The sequence below is a fragment of the Osmerus eperlanus genome, chromosome 13 (genome assembly GCF_963692335.1).
Source record: "Osmerus eperlanus chromosome 13, fOsmEpe2.1, whole genome shotgun sequence".
Lineage (NCBI taxonomy): Eukaryota > Metazoa > Chordata > Actinopteri > Osmeriformes > Osmeridae > Osmerus > Osmerus eperlanus.
In genome coordinates this window covers 9,084,929-9,101,663 of record NC_085030.1, presented here as the reverse complement: position 1 = coordinate 9,101,663, position 16,735 = coordinate 9,084,929, and the positions used below count along the sequence as shown (strand labels likewise).

Genomic DNA, 16,735 nt, shown 5'->3' with positions numbered 1-16,735 from the left:
AATTACCTCTAGTGTGTTGCCTGAAAAGGATCCGCATGCGTCCACATCCTCAGCCTGACATGGCATCTCTTTGGAGATCTGAAATGTAAAGAACAATCACTGAATGTGAGTTTGTTTCTCATGTACAAAACTCAGTCCTCCTTATTCCTGCACCTTACATGTTGAGTATTACACAGGACCTGTGTGTCTGTGCACTTCTAAATGTACTTTCATTCCTTTGTACATGTCATTTCAAAACTCAGTCCTCCTTATTCCTGCACCTTACGTGTTGAGTATTACACAGGACCTGTGTGTCTGCGCACTTCTAAATGTACTTGTATTCCTTTGTACGTGTAATTTCAAAACTCAGTCCTCCAAATTCCTGCACCTTACATATTAAGGTTACATCGTACCTGTGTGTCTGAATACTGCTGAATATCATTCTCATGACTTTATTTCAGACAATAAATATGCCTTAAAAGATGAAAATTACCTCTAGTGTGTTGCCTGAAAAGGATCCGCATGCGTCCACATCCTCAGCCTGACATGGCATCTCTTTGGAGATCTGAAATGTAAAGAACAATCACTGAATGTGAGTTTGTTTCTCATGTACAAAACTCAGTCCTCCTTATTCCTGCACCTTACGTGTTGAGTATTACACAGGACCTGTGTGTCTGTGCACTTCTAAATGTACTTTCATTCCTTTGTACATGTCATTTCAAAACTCAGTCCTCCTTATTCCTGCACCTTACGTGTTGAGTATTACACAGGACCTGTGTGTCTGCGCACTTCTAAATGTACTTGTATTCCTTTGTACGTGTAATTTCAAAACTCAGTCCTCCAAATTCCTGCACCTTACATATTAAGGTTACATCGTACCTGTGTGTCTGAATACTGCTGAATATCATTCTCATGACTTTATTTCAGACAATAAATATGCCTTAAAAGATGAAAATTACCTCTAGTGTGTTGCCTGAAAAGGATCTGCATGCGTCCACATCCTCAGCCTGACATGGCATCTCTTTGGAGATCTGAAATGTAAAGAACAATCACTGAATGTGAGTTTGTTTCTCATGTACAAAACTCAGTCCTCCTTATTCCTGCACCTTACGTGTTGAGTATTACACAGGACCTGTGTGTCTGCGCACTTCTAAATGTACTTGTATTCCTTTGTACGTGTAATTTCAAAACTCAGTCCTCCAAATTCCTGCACCTTACATATTAAGGTTACATCGTACCTGTGTGTCTGAATACTGCTGAATATCATTCTCATGACTTTATTTCAGACAATAAATATGCCTTAAAAGATGAAAATTACCTCTAGTGTGTTGCCTGAAAAGGATCCGCATGCGTCCACATCCTCAGCCTGACATGGCATCTCTTTGGAGATCTGAAATGTAAAGAACAATCACTGAATGTGAGTTTGTTTCTCATGTACAAAACTCAGTCCTCCTTATTCCTGCACCTTACATGTTGAGTATTACACAGGACCTGTGTGTCTGTGCACTTCTAAATGTACTTTCATTCCTTTGTACATGTCATTTCAAAACTCAGTCCTCCTTATTCCTGCACCTTACGTGTTGAGTATTACACAGGACCTGTGTGTCTGCGCACTTCTAAATGTACTTGTATTCCTTTGTACGTGTAATTTCAAAACTCAGTCCTCCAAATTCCTGCACCTTACATATTAAGGTTACATCGTACCTGTGTGTCTGAATACTGCTGAATATCATTCTCATGACTTTATTTCAGACAATAAATATGCCTTAAAAGATGAAAATTACCTCTAGTGTGTTGCCTGAAAAGGATCCGCATGCGTCCACATCCTCAGCCTGACATGGCATCTCTTTGGAGATCTGAAATGTAAAGAACAATCACTGAATGTGAGTTTGTTTCTCATGTACAAAACTCAGTCCTCCTTATTCCTGCACCTTACATGTTGAGTATTACACAGGACCTGTGTGTCTGCGCACTTCTAAATGTACTTTCATTCCTTTGTACATGTCATTTCAAAACTCAGTCCTCCTTATTCCTGCACCTTACGTGTTGAGTATTACACAGGACCTGTGTGTCTGCGCACTTCTAAATGTACTTGTATTCCTTTGTACGTGTAATTTCAAAACTCAGTCCTCCAAATTCCTGCACCTTACATATTAAGGTTACATCGTACCTGTGTGTCTGAATACTGCTGAATATCATTCTCATGACTTTATTTCAGACAATAAATATGCCTTAAAAGATGAAAATTACCTCTAGTGTGTTGCCTGAAAAGGATCCGCATGCGTCCACATCCTCAGCCTGACATGGCATCTCTTTGGAGATCTGAAATGTAAAGAACAATCACTGAATGTGAGTTTGTTTCTCATGTACAAAACTCAGTCCTCCTTATTCCTGCACCTTACGTGTTGAGTATTACACAGGACCTGTGTGTCTGCGCACTTCTAAATGTACTTTCATTCCTTTGTACATGTCATTTCAAAACTCAGTCCTCCTTATTCCTGCACCTTACGTGTTGAGTATTACACAGGACCTGTGTGTCTGCGCACTTCTAAATGTACTTGTATTCCTTTGTACGTGTAATTTCAAAACTCAGTCCTCCAAATTCCTGCACCTTACATATTAAGGTTACATCGTACCTGTGTGTCTGAATACTGCTGAATATCATTCTCATGACTTTATTTCAGACAATAAATATGCCTTAAAAGATGAAAATTACCTCTAGTGTGTTGCCTGAAAAGGATCCGCATGCGTCCACATCCTCAGCCTGACATGGCATCTCTTTGGAGATCTGAAATGTAAAGAACAATCACTGAATGTGAGTTTGTTTCTCATGTACAAAACTCAGTCCTCCTTATTCCTGCACCTTACATGTTGAGTATTACACAGGACCTGTGTGTCTGTGCACTTCTAAATGTACTTTCATTCCTTTGTACATGTCATTTCAAAACTCAGTCCTCCTTATTCCTGCACCTTACGTGTTGAGTATTACACAGGACCTGTGTGTCTGCGCACTTCTAAATGTACTTGTATTCCTTTGTACGTGTAATTTCAAAACTCAGTCCTCCAAATTCCTGCACCTTACATATTAAGGTTACATCGTACCTGTGTGTCTGAATACTGCTGAATATCATTCTCATGACTTTATTTCAGACAATAAATATGCCTTAAAAGATGAAAATTACCTCTAGTGTGTTGCCTGAAAAGGATCCGCATGCGTCCACATCCTCAGCCTGACATGGCATCTCTTTGGAGATCTGAAATGTAAAGAACAATCACTGAATGTGAGTTTGTTTCTCATGTACAAAACTCAGTCCTCCTTATTCCTGCACCTTACGTGTTGAGTATTACACAGGACCTGTGTGTCTGCGCACTTCTAAATGTACTTGTATTCCTTTGTACGTGTAATTTCAAAACTCAGTCCTCCAAATTCCTGCACCTTACATATTAAGGTTACATCGTACCTGTGTGTCTGAATACTGCTGAATATCATTCTCATGACTTTATTTCAGACAATAAATATGCCTTAAAAGATGAAAATTACCTCTAGTGTGTTGCCTGAAAAGGATCCGCATGCGTCCACATCCTCAGCCTGACATGGCATCTCTTTGGAGATCTGAAATGTAAAGAACAATCACTGAATGTGAGTTTGTTTCTCATGTACAAAACTCAGTCCTCCTTATTCCTGCACCTTACATGTTGAGTATTACACAGGACCTGTGTGTCTACGCACTTCTAAATGTACTTGTATTCCTTTGTACGTGTAATTTCAAAACTCAGTCCTCCAAATTCCTGCACCTTACATATTAAGGTTACATCGTACCTGTGTGTCTGAATACTGCTGAATATCATTCTCATGACTTTATTTCAGACAATAAATATGCCTTAAAAGATGAAAATTACCTCTAGTGTGTTGCCTGAAAAGGATCTGCATGCGTCCACATCCTCAGCCTGACATGGCATCTCTTTGGAGATCTGAAATGTAAAGAACAATCACTGAATGTGAGTTTGTTTCTCATGTACAAAACTCAGTCCTCCTTATTCCTGCACCTTACGTGTTGAGTATTACACAGGACCTGTGTGTCTGCGCACTTCTAAATGTACTTGTATTCCTTTGTACGTGTAATTTCAAAACTCAGTCCTCCAAATTCCTGCACCTTACATATTAAGGTTACATCGTACCTGTGTGTCTGAATACTGCTGAATATCATTCTCATGACTTTATTTCAGACAATAAATATGCCTTAAAAGATGAAAATTACCTCTAGTGTGTTGCCTGAAAAGGATCCGCATGCGTCCACATCCTCAGCCTGACATGGCATCTCTTTGGAGATCTGAAATGTAAAGAACAATCACTGAATGTGAGTTTGTTTCTCATGTACAAAACTCAGTCCTCCTTATTCCTGCACCTTACATGTTGAGTATTACACAGGACCTGTGTGTCTGTGCACTTCTAAATGTACTTTCATTCCTTTGTACATGTCATTTCAAAACTCAGTCCTCCTTATTCCTGCACCTTACGTGTTGAGTATTACACAGGACCTGTGTGTCTGCGCACTTCTAAATGTACTTGTATTCCTTTGTACGTGTAATTTCAAAACTCAGTCCTCCAAATTCCTGCACCTTACATATTAAGGTTACATCGTACCTGTGTGTCTGAATACTGCTGAATATCATTCTCATGACTTTATTTCAGACAATAAATATGCCTTAAAAGATGAAAATTACCTCTAGTGTGTTGCCTGAAAAGGATCCGCATGCGTCCACATCCTCAGCCTGACATGGCATCTCTTTGGAGATCTGAAATGTAAAGAACAATCACTGAATGTGAGTTTGTTTCTCATGTACAAAACTCAGTCCTCCTTATTCCTGCACCTTACGTGTTGAGTATTACACAGGACCTGTGTGTCTGCGCACTTCTAAATGTACTTGTATTCCTTTGTACGTGTAATTTCAAAACTCAGTCCTCCAAATTCCTGCACCTTACATATTAAGGTTACATCGTACCTGTGTGTCTGAATACTGCTGAATATCATTCTCATGACTTTATTTCAGACAATAAATATGCCTTAAAAGATGAAAATTACCTCTAGTGTGTTGCCTGAAAAGGATCCGCATGCGTCCACATCCTCAGCCTGACATGGCATCTCTTTGGAGATCTGAAATGTAAAGAACAATCACTGAATGTGAGTTTGTTTCTCATGTACAAAACTCAGTCCTCCTTATTCCTGCACCTTACGTGTTGAGTATTACACAGGACCTGTGTGTCTGCGCACTTCTAAATGTACTTGTATTCCTTTGTACGTGTAATTTCAAAACTCAGTCCTCCAAATTCCTGCACCTTACATATTAAGGTTACATCGTACCTGTGTGTCTGAATACTGCTGAATATCATTCTCATGACTTTATTTCAGACAATAAATATGCCTTAAAAGATGAAAATTACCTCTAGTGTGTTGCCTGAAAAGGATCCGCATGCGTCCACATCCTCAGCCTGACATGGCATCTCTTTGGAGATCTGAAATGTAAAGAACAATCACTGAATGTGAGTTTGTTTCTCATGTACAAAACTCAGTCCTCCTTATTCCTGCACCTTACATGTTGAGTATTACACAGGACCTGTGTGTCTACGCACTTCTAAATGTACTTGTATTCCTTTGTACGTGTAATTTCAAAACTCAGTCCTCCAAATTCCTGCACCTTACATATTAAGGTTACATCGTACCTGTGTGTCTGAATACTGCTGAATATCATTCTCATGACTTTATTTCAGACAATAAATATGCCTTAAAAGATGAAAATTACCTCTAGTGTGTTGCCTGAAAAGGATCCGCATGCGTCCACATCCTCAGCCTGACATGGCATCTCTTTGGAGATCTGAAATGTAAAGAACAATCACTGAATGTGAGTTTGTTTCTCATGTACAAAACTCAGTCCTCCTTATTCCTGCACCTTACGTGTTGAGTATTACACAGGACCTGTGTGTCTACGCACTTCTAAATGTACTTGTATTCCTTTGTACGTGTAATTTCAAAACTCAGTCCTCCAAATTCCTGCACCTTACATATTAAGGTTACATCGTACCTGTGTGTCTGAATACTGCTGAATATCATTCTCATTACTTTATTTCAGACAATAAATATGCCTTAAAAGATTAAAATTACCTCTAGTGTGTTGCCTGAAAAGGATCCGCATGCGTCCACATCCTCAGCCTGACATGGCATCTCTTTGGAGATCTGAAATGTAAAGAACAATCACTGAATGTGAGTTTGTTTCTCATGTACAAAACTCAGTCCTCCAAATTCCTGCACCTTACATGTTGAGTATTACAAAGGACTTGTGTGTCTAGACACTAAAATATATCACATACCAGTTAATATTTATAAATATAAGATCAGCATAAATCTATCTACATGTGACAGTTTGTAACATTATAGTACTGGACAAGTTGAAATAGTGTAGTCTGATTAAGTCTTTCTGCAACATTGGCTTTTTTAGGCACTATGCTCATCACTTCTTATATTTTTTACTATATTGACACTGTGTACTACAACTTGATATACCCTTCAAAATTGTGTTCAAAGCTGGTAGAATGATTCTTGACACTATTGTTACAATTCTATATACCTTGCTTCTCCATGGCCAGTCAGAATCACCATAATTATAAGTGATTTCTTCCCCTGGACCAATATCTTTGAGTGCAAATAAACAGAGATAGGGTCTTCCATCCACTCTTGTAACTTTCATTTTGCTGTTTGGATTTGCCTCATCATCATTTACCAGTCTCCCTAATGATCTATCCTCTCTGGCAGCATCAACACTGAAATATCAATTACGCAATAAGAATAATTACACCACGTAAGGAACAGGATTTAGCATATTTAGTGTTGGCATGTCTGAAAAATATTCCTCCACCAACTCAAAATATTCATCTGGCACTGTATTTCATACCTGAAACTACTTTTACTGATGATGAGGCAGAAAATGTTTACATCACTGTGTTAAGATAGAAATTTAGAAAAAAACACTTTAAAACTGTCACATACCATAACTGTTGTCCATTGAACTGGAAATCAAACAAAAAAACCTTGAGTGCATCATGGTAAACTTTCAATCGGTTTTCCTGTTCCTTTCTACTTATGACTTCCCCTCTGTACTCAATAAGGAAATCTCCTTTTTGAAAGCACCGGCAGCTGAACACACCCCGACCTGGAAGTACATATAATAAACTTTAAACAATGCAGAAAATCAGTTAATTGATTTAATTTGATGTCTTTCTGTGATAAGTAAAAAATGTTACAACATTTCTAAAATGTTTCTGTGGATTAATCCATAAACAATTATTAAATAAAGTATCTATCTAGATCAGTGGTTCCCAACCCTGGTCCTCAAGGCACCCTGTCCTGCCTGTTTTAGGTGTTTCCCTGCTCCAACACACCTGATTCAAATGAATGGTCATAAGCAGGCTTCTGCAGAGCTGGATAACGACCCATTCATTTGAATCAGGTGTGTTGGAGCAGGGAAATATCTAAAACATGCAGGACAGGGTGCCTTGAGGACCAGGGTTGGGAACCACTGATCTAGATATACAATTATCTTCCCAAAAATACAAAATAACAGCTTCTATTTTGAGCAGTTGCTTGTCTCCTTTTCAAATAAGAAAGATGTTCTGATCATAATGATCATAAAACAAGATCTATTCTCCTAATGTGCAGTTTAAAAATAGATTATAAGTAAAAAATAAATAAAACATCTTTGCGTAATAAACTCTGTAAACCTTTGCTAAATAAACTCACCTTTAAATGAATTAATATATTTTACATCAAACCCTTCCCTATCTTCACCTAAAGAGCAATAATAACTGGCATCATGTTTGGGATTACTTTTTGCTCTCTGTGGCCTTGTTCCTGCCATCTCCTGCAAAGATCAGATGGTGTTAACTTGAGCAACAACACATTACTGTATACAATATGATTGTATGTTAAAAGTATGAATTATTAATAGTTAGTAATATTAGTAGTAAGTACACCCCTGTTCAGACTGCAGTTTCTTATTACAGACGCTTCCACTAGAGTGAGTTATTTTTCCAAAACGGAAGCTAGCTAGCTTTAGTTAGCATGGAGGGTGCAGAGCACATGCGCTCTCTGAGCCTATAAATGTAACGCTTTTCTTTGGCCAAATATGTGTGTAAAGAATGCTGATATGGGATATGAAACATAACCATTAGCTAGTCAATGTGCAAGCAGCTTCTCTGTTGAATTCATACATTTGTAAATCTGATTCTGAAAGAGTCAGTAGGCCTACGTGCCTCCCCAGCCACGAACCTCACCGCACGTCACTGGCCGCTTGCTAATAACTAGCTAAACTGTCGTAGATCAGATGCTTTGGTGCATCCAAACATCAAGTAACTACACCATTCTTACATAACAATATGTACATAAATGTTTAAGGTATATTAAATGGTTCTTACCTCGTCCTGCACGCAAAGGAATGAAAGGTGTTCAATTAAAGAGTAATGTTTCGCGGCAGAACTTGACGTATTGTACCACGTTGATAGAAGAGGAGGGGTATGACAAAAAAAGAGCATAATGTTTGATTTATTCAGGAACAAGAAAACAATTGACTTACGTAATGTTTTGTTAATTTAATTCAATATTTCAAAATAAATGGTTTATTATACATTTTGCTTTTATTAGGCGGCAACAGTCACATGGTATCTCCCACTATCTTGTTTAACCCTGTATCAGGCAAGTGACTACTTTTGATCACTTCTACTGACCTCCTAAATGATGTCACGGCACCTATTAAAAACAAATTTTTATTTAGAGACATTTTGTGATTGGTATTTGTTATTATTAATTTTCACCCAAATGAGGTAGCTTAAACCCTTTATAAACGTTTCCTTCCTCTGGAAACTGTTGTCTATTGGCAGACACAACACCAGCAGAAAAACATTGTCTGATGTACCTGCCTATAGACTACCTAGACAATCTCCATGTATGCAGAGTAGTGGTATTACATGGGCATAAGGACCTAATATCAATCTTAATAGTTTTATGCTTACAGCAAAGTAAGTAATCGTGATATATTTGCACTATTTTTTAAATCAATGCTTTTTATTTGGCTCATGGTGGCCCCATTTCTGAGTCAGTATACATAGCCAGTCTTGTTGATTATTTGGCTGAGGGCATTCAGGCTTAAGCAGAACAGCAGTGGGAACAGAGTATCTCTGCATCTCCTTGGTAAATGCTATATTTGATGGAGACTTGTGCGATTGGCTTGGAGTTGGCTGAAGGTTTTGGTGTTCACAGCCTCATCAATATATAGAATAGAAACATCCCCCAGTGGGGGAAATTCAAAATATTTATAAAAAAAAAACCATATATATGAGGCTTTTCAATTTCCAATGATCCTTACTTCTATATTAGTGACAGATTTTACTGGAATCTACTGTACTGGCTGCGCATAGACTCTGCCTTGCCGTGAAGTGGACTGGCTCCTTCACCCCACTGTTCACCTGCTGGATAAAACCCACTACATTTGCCTCCATTTCTGCACAAGCCTTGCACTCATGGTCAACATAGCAGATAAATATATGTACTAATCTGCTAAAATAGACCTCCACTGCTGTCTTAACTGTATGAGCATTTTAAATTTTTCAAGCTGCTATAGAACAATCAGATCATACCGTTGTGAAAACATATTTTTAGACACCCCATGCATTTGTTAAGTGTTGCATAAAGAATCACTCTGAGGTTCAAATCCACAAAAGACATCCTCGGCTAAGTAATCAACAGTGAGTGAGCAGATAAAAACTCAGTGAAGTTTGAAAGCTATACAGAAACATGCTTAGCTGGAAGTAATGGAAGTGTTATTTTTGTTCACTTCATACACAAATCCTGTTGGTTTTTATCAATCTTTCCATCATACTGTGATAGTCTCGATTGGCGAGAAGGTGATGCATGTACAAATGATCTGCTCTATTGTGGCTTTAAGAATGTAATTTATAATTTCCTATTATTTTTATCACAGTTGAATATGTACTTTTCATTCTCTCAATGACATAGACTGTGTAAATAGTGACGTGAATTAGAAGGACAGTGTAGTAATTATCAGGACCTTCCGGCAGACAACCAATCAGCTAAGGCGCTGTGTGAATATTCATGAGGTCTTGCTATTACACAACCTGCCATAGGGGGCGCTGTGGTGATACACAGATTATACACAAAATCTGGTTTATGTGTATTAAACGGACATCTTGTTTTTTTTGCATTTTTAGGGTTAATGGACCAATATAAACCATTCTACGCTTTTAGAATTTTGTCAAAATTAGCAGGACACTGCTCCTGTCCTGTTAATACAAAACGTCCTTCTAGTGTGGTGTGTATTCTGACCAATTGTCCTGTTAAACCACATGCACAAACACAGCCACACACACACAACCACACACACACAGCCAAACACACACAGCCACACACACACAACCACACACACAGCCACACACACAGCCACACACACACAACCACACGGTCAGAGCCAAGCTGTAACGAGTCATGCCTGCCATAGAATTCCCCATCTCTGTCGTCCAATGGCAGGCAAAGAAACAAAATGATCAGTCAAAATCGACAAAGGGATGACACAACAGGATTTCAGAAAACACAGAGCTTCAAAATGGCAGCAGCGCGGTGCTGTCGTCAGGATCCCAAACAGCACAGAGGAACAGTGGCTCTCAGCTTAGCAACAAGGGGTTGGCAACCGAGTGCGGAGGGGTAGCTAGCGAGCTACACGCAGCAGAGACCTCTGGTGTCGAGGAAGCCAGGGGGGCGGGATCACAGGAAGCGCACTGATGATGCGTACATATGACAGCATACATTTTTCACGCCTTTCTCTTGGAGGCTGGGCCATGGTTGTTGACAGAAACGTCGACTGTTTTTACACCCCCCTCCGTTGCCCTCACCTCAACACCTCCTCCCTCCTCCTCTGTCCCTCTCACCACTCCCCCCTCTCTCGCCCTCCCCTCTCTCTCCCCTCACCCTCCCTCCCTAACATGTGTAGCGAAGCCCATCTGTTTTCGGTCATTTGAAGCCACTGTATAATGGTCTGTTTTCACCGCAGTGAACGGCATAATGGTGGAAATAATTACAGCACCGTAGCGATGCTTGACGTAACCTGGCAGCAGAGTTGTCAGACAGGGCGGGGGTTAGATTACATTATTAACCCAGATTGTGCTGATTCTCAGCACACCACACCTAATCTCTGTCCACTGACCAGCAGAAGCTGCTACTGCTCCTGCCAGAGGCATCCCAGAAACACACACACTCACCGCCCCCATGAACAGCCGTACCACACACACGCACACACACACACACACTCCACGAGCCACAATGTTTGACTATAAAGCGGAAATTCTGGGATATCTGCTGTACAGCCTTGTCCTCTCACACACATAAACCCACACGCTCAGACCTGTGACTCCTCTATAGCGGGCCTGTGGATGCCTTAGCTTGGCTGGGTAGAGGTTTGGAAGGAGGGGGGTGATGCTAGCTATTGTGAGGCAGGACGTGTGTTCTGCTGAAGGTCAGCCCGGCCTGCTCTCTCATTGGGAACAGTCCACCGTGACCAAACAGAAAGGTAAGCCAGAGCACTCTTTAGTTCTGTTACATAAAGATGAGAGGTGAATGCTGCTGACAGCTGTGACAGGCTATTAATTATAGTTTCATAAATGTGAAAGTGTGTGTGTGTGTGTGTGTGTGTGTGTGTGTGTGCGTGCGTGTGTGTGTGTGTGTGTGTGTGTGTGTGTGTGTGTGTGTGAGAGAGAGAGAAAGAGAGAGAGGGGGGGGGGCTTGTCTCTATGACTGTCACAATGCTCAATCATTTACATCAAATCAGTTTTTACCATGGAAATCTCTTGGCTTTTAGTGAGCATGTTTTATGAGCGAACTAATTAATTTTCTTGTGGTTGCCACATTCAAATGAATGCCAGAAATCAGCTGCAGTTGTGAGAGGCAGAAGGAACATTTGACCTTTAACGCAGGGGATTTTTTTAATCACATCTCGTTACCCTGACTTTGTCTCTGACGGGGAATGGAGCACCAAGGTTCGAGACCAGATCTGCTTCCATGAAAACATCTCCCCTCTCCTCCTTTCCTCTCCTCTCTTCCCCTCTCTTGTCCCCTCTCTCTTCTATTTTCTTCTCTTATCCATCTGTCTGTTTCTCCCCTGTTTCTTCCTCTAGCCCAGGGGCCTCAGTGTGAATGAGATGTCGAGTGCATGGTAATTGAGGAGGTATTGATTGGACTGCAGCGTGGTGTACGAGAGGCCAATGAGGGCCTGGGGATCAGAGAGAGGCTCACCACTGACTGCGCCTCTCACCCACCCACCCCCCTTCCACCCCCCACCTCCCCCCACGTACTGCAGGAAACACACCAACCAAACACCCTAGCATCACACTCATCATCGCTCACACAGGGAGCGTTTGGGCAGTGATGCACAATGACGCACAGTGGCAGTCGGTGTGTGCCGTGGCGACGGGTGCCGTGGCGACGCGTCCCAGCCTCGTCTCCGTGACCTCCTCTCAGAGAGGAGCCACTGTCATAGTTCATGGTGACGTTGCCATTGGATACAGGGCGGCCGTGTTAGAGCCCTGCAGGAGGAGGAGAGGGGAGGAGGAAAGAGGAGGAGGAGGGGGGAGGAGGAGAGAGGAGGGGGGAGGAGGAGAGGGGGACGGGAGGTGTGGAGATGTTTGCTAAGAAACTAGAACGTTATTGTCTTGTCAGCATCTCATTGTTATGCGCATGCGGAACCTTGGCATGCTCCTCATCCTTTCAGACCCCGGGGAACCCACTGAACAGAGAACACAGAACACCATAGGAACACTGGTGCAGGAAGAGGAGGGGAGGGCCTATCGCTTTTCTGTTGTACTCACATGGTATAATTGTGCAACAATGTGATGGCAGTCATATGCACTCATATGATAAGATAAGTGAATTGGATGTAATACAAGTCAGATGGAGTTCATGGTTAATCCGATGACTCATTTAGCCTTACTGGTCTATACGTCATGCCAGTTTTCCATCATGCAGTCGTTTGTCAGAACATTGTCAATAGGATCACTGAACATTAGATGCGGCCCTGCTAAATGAAGACACAGGTTATGTGGTCAGATGGATGGCAGGGTGACAGTAATGATGTTGTTTTGGACTGGGTCTACCTGACAAGCTCTCTTCTAGCCAGGAGGCCCGTTCTGTTCATTGGATTTTGATCCAGTGCTTGTGTGCTGGGCACAGGCAGTGTGGCCTATGAGGGGAAGGCATGAGAGAGGGGGGGGGACAGGGAGGGAGGGAGATAGAGAGGAAGACAAAGCAAGGGAGAGAGACAGAGCCGCATAAGCAGCAGTCAGAGTCCTGAGAGGTGAACCGGGGGGAGGCGGCTAAGGGGGCCTCCCAGCCAATGCGACGTGAGCACTGGTCACCATGGGAACACATTGATTATTTAACAATTTGGATGTAGCCTGTACCCTGCGGCTGCCAAGGTTCAGCCTGAGTCTGCATCGCCGCAGCTTCCAGGGTCTGCAGCTTTCAGGGTTTGCAGCTTCCAGGGTCTGCAGCTTCCAGGATCTGCAGCTTTCAGGGTCTGCAGCTTCCAGGGTCTGCAGCTTCCAGGGTCTGCAGCTTCCAGGGTCTGCAGCTTCCAGGGTCTGCAGCCAGACCAGCAGAGACAGGTACAGCTCTGTTTGGAGGTGACATGACTGAGTCACAGAGACAGAGAACGATGGAGGCAAACAGATAGATGGACTACCAAATGTATAGAGAGATGGATAGAGGGATAGATAGAGAGATGTATAGAGATATGGATAGAGGGATGGACAGAGGGATGGACAGAGGGATGGACCGAGAGATGGATAAAGGAATGTATAGAGGGATGGACAGAGAGATGGATAGAGGGATGGATAGAGGGATGGACAGAGAGATGGATAGAGGGATGGATAGAGGGATGGACAAAGGGATGGATAGAGGGATGGATAGAGGGATGGACAGAGAGATGGATAAAGGGATGGACAGAGAAATGGATAGAGGGATGGACAGAGGGATGGATAAAGGAATGTATAGAGGGATGGACAGAGGGATGGACAGAGAGAATGGATAGAGGGATGGACAGAGAGATGGATAGAGGGATGGATAGAGGGATGGATAGAGGGATGGACAGATAGATGGATAGAGGGATGGACAGAGAGATGGATAGAGGGATGGACAGAGAGATGGATAGAGAGGATCCATTGAAAGTTTGGAGAAATATCCTGAGCAGATGGATGTGTGTGGAGGGGGGGAGTGTGAAGGCGTGTGGAGCAGTGAGTGGGTTACCGTCAGATCTGATGGTCAGTGGGGACTGGTAGTAACAGACAAAGTGCCAGGCCTGCTGAGATTGCAGTCTGGACTGTGTGTAAGTGTGTGTGTGTGTGTGTGTGCGCGTGTGTCCTGCCAGAGCCTGCCCTGAGCCCTGCATTACAGCTGGATAGAAGTGAACAGCGACAGCTGGCTGGGAAAACAGCCTTTAATGATTAGTGTTTGAATTAAAAGGAAATTAAAGGATTTCTGATAATCTTATCCAGATTTGGTTAATTCCAGCCTTGCCCCTTGGTCACCCCCTTCTGCCACATCTGGAGTCCCTCCAGCCTATTTAACCCATAACCCCAGAAGGCCTTTCACCACCTCAGCTAGTCCTCACACACACACACAGTGCTTTCCGGCTACACACCCTCTCCTGGTTTAATCTGTGACAGTGTGTTTATCTTGACCTATGTGCATGTTCCCCTAGCTGACAGAGCTGTGGAGTTCAGACAGTGTAAGCCTCTCTGCTCCACTCAGGGACACGACACAGCCTGTCCTGGCCTCTCACAGCCCACAGCCAGCAACAGCATGCTGCAACGCCATCATAAGCCTCTCTCTCTCTCGCTGTGTGTTTCTTTCTCTCTCTTCTCTCTTTCTCTCTGTTTTTCTTGATGTATCTCTCTCTTTGTATATTTCCATTTCTCTCTTATGTTGTCTGTCTGTCCTTCTCTCTTTCTCTCTCTCTGCACCGGCCACCCTATGCTCATGCCCACTCCCTGCTCCCACTTAAGAGAGAGTACAGACACACACACACACACAAACACACACACTGTGCAGGACGGATGAAGGATTACACACACTGAGATTATCTTCCTCTTTCTTTTTGTTTGCTCGTTATGTGTGATACAGATACTGGGATTACCGCTAACAATCCCAGACTAGGATGACGCGGTCATGGGTGTTTTTTTCTGACCTGTGGTTTCCGACTTGAAACTCTATTTCTAGGTGGTTTTCTGCTATTATTGTTGTGTTTCTCTATTTTTGGTTAACAAGCCGGGGACCTCAGTGATCCCTGTGACTGCTCTGTTCCTATGGCTGTGTCTTGTGCTATGCTGGAACGGGTTCTGTGACTTAGTCCAGTTCAGAGAGAAAAGAACTGTTCTTGTTTTCCCTCTAGTCCCCACCGCTGCCTCCCACACACACACACACACACACACACACACACACACACACACACACACACACACACACACACACACACACACACACACACACACACACACACACACACACACACACACACACATACACACACACACACACACACACATACACACACACACACACACACACACACACACACACCACACACACACACCACACACCACAAGCACACACAACACACCCACACCACACACACACATCTGCTCAGGTCAGCCCATCCAGCGGGCTGAGCTCCACTGTGCTCTCTCCCAGCCCCGTCAGGGCAGCCAGGGTTGACGCTGAGGGGAAGTGCTCCCCCCTCCCCCCTCCTGCAGAGCAGCAACAGAGGAAGGGTCTCAGCGACAGCTCACCAGGAAATGTGCACACGCAAGCACTGTTGGCAGCATCTGCTCGTCCATATGTAGATTAGCAGCCTTAGCGGTGCTGACGCGGCAGGGTGGAGTCCACAGCTGTCCAGAGTCACAGAACATCCTCGCCGAGAGGACGAGGGTCCCTGGAACCTGCCGCCATGTTGCCACCACAGAGACGTTTGTTCCCAGAAAACGTTCTCCCGCAACATAAGACACGCGGGGGGGGGGGGGGGGGGGGGGATGTTTCATGTGAAGGGGGCCGGGTATTGGGTGTTAGGGTGCGGGCTAAGGCTGTGTCGTGAGTACAGACGCCAAATTCTAGCTGTCAAGTGGTCGTGCGTTTACTTAGCCTACGTGTACCATGTGCACATTTCTATGCTACGCCCCCGGCGTCAGAGGACACGCTTGTGGCAGCGATGTTAAAGAGAGCTGTTGTCTTTGACCCCGACTGCTTCTGTTGTGCTCTCGCCATCGCCTCCTGTGCCCGTGAATGACGTCTGTAGGAGGAAAGTGACAGATGTGTCCTGGAGAAGGGGCGTAGGAGGAGGGAGGCCGGTCCAAAGTTCGCCAGCCATCTCCCAACGTGGTTTACCAGAGGCGGGAGGCCTCCAAGAGTAATAGAATGATCTGTAGTCTGCACCATGAAAGCAATCAGAGCCACAGCCACCCAGACCCCCGTCCGGTGTTTAAGGCAGTAATGTGATATCAAAGACAATAGGCCAGCACATCAGGGGGAGGAACACAGAGAATGCTGGGGAATCAATAGGAATCGATATGAGAGGCTCCAGAGAAAGAGAGAGGGTCCTGGAAAACGGGTAATGTGGGAATACTGAGGGGGGAGATGGTGGTGGGGAGGTG

At 43.4% G+C, this 16,735-nt stretch overlaps 1 protein-coding gene and 1 long non-coding RNA gene across 2 annotated transcripts in view; one reads left to right on the top strand and one right to left on the bottom strand.

The window, feature by feature from the left end:
- Positions 1–16,735, top strand: part of dlg3 (discs, large homolog 3 (Drosophila)) — an 88,971-nt gene that overhangs the window by 37,455 nt on the left and 34,781 nt on the right.
- On the bottom strand, positions 6,619–7,895 carry LOC134032008 (uncharacterized). Its single transcript, XR_009931976.1, has 3 exons — positions 7,773–7,895; positions 7,023–7,185; positions 6,619–6,796 (listed from the first exon to the last, which is right to left on the bottom strand). It is a non-coding gene; the product is annotated as an uncharacterized LOC134032008 (long non-coding RNA).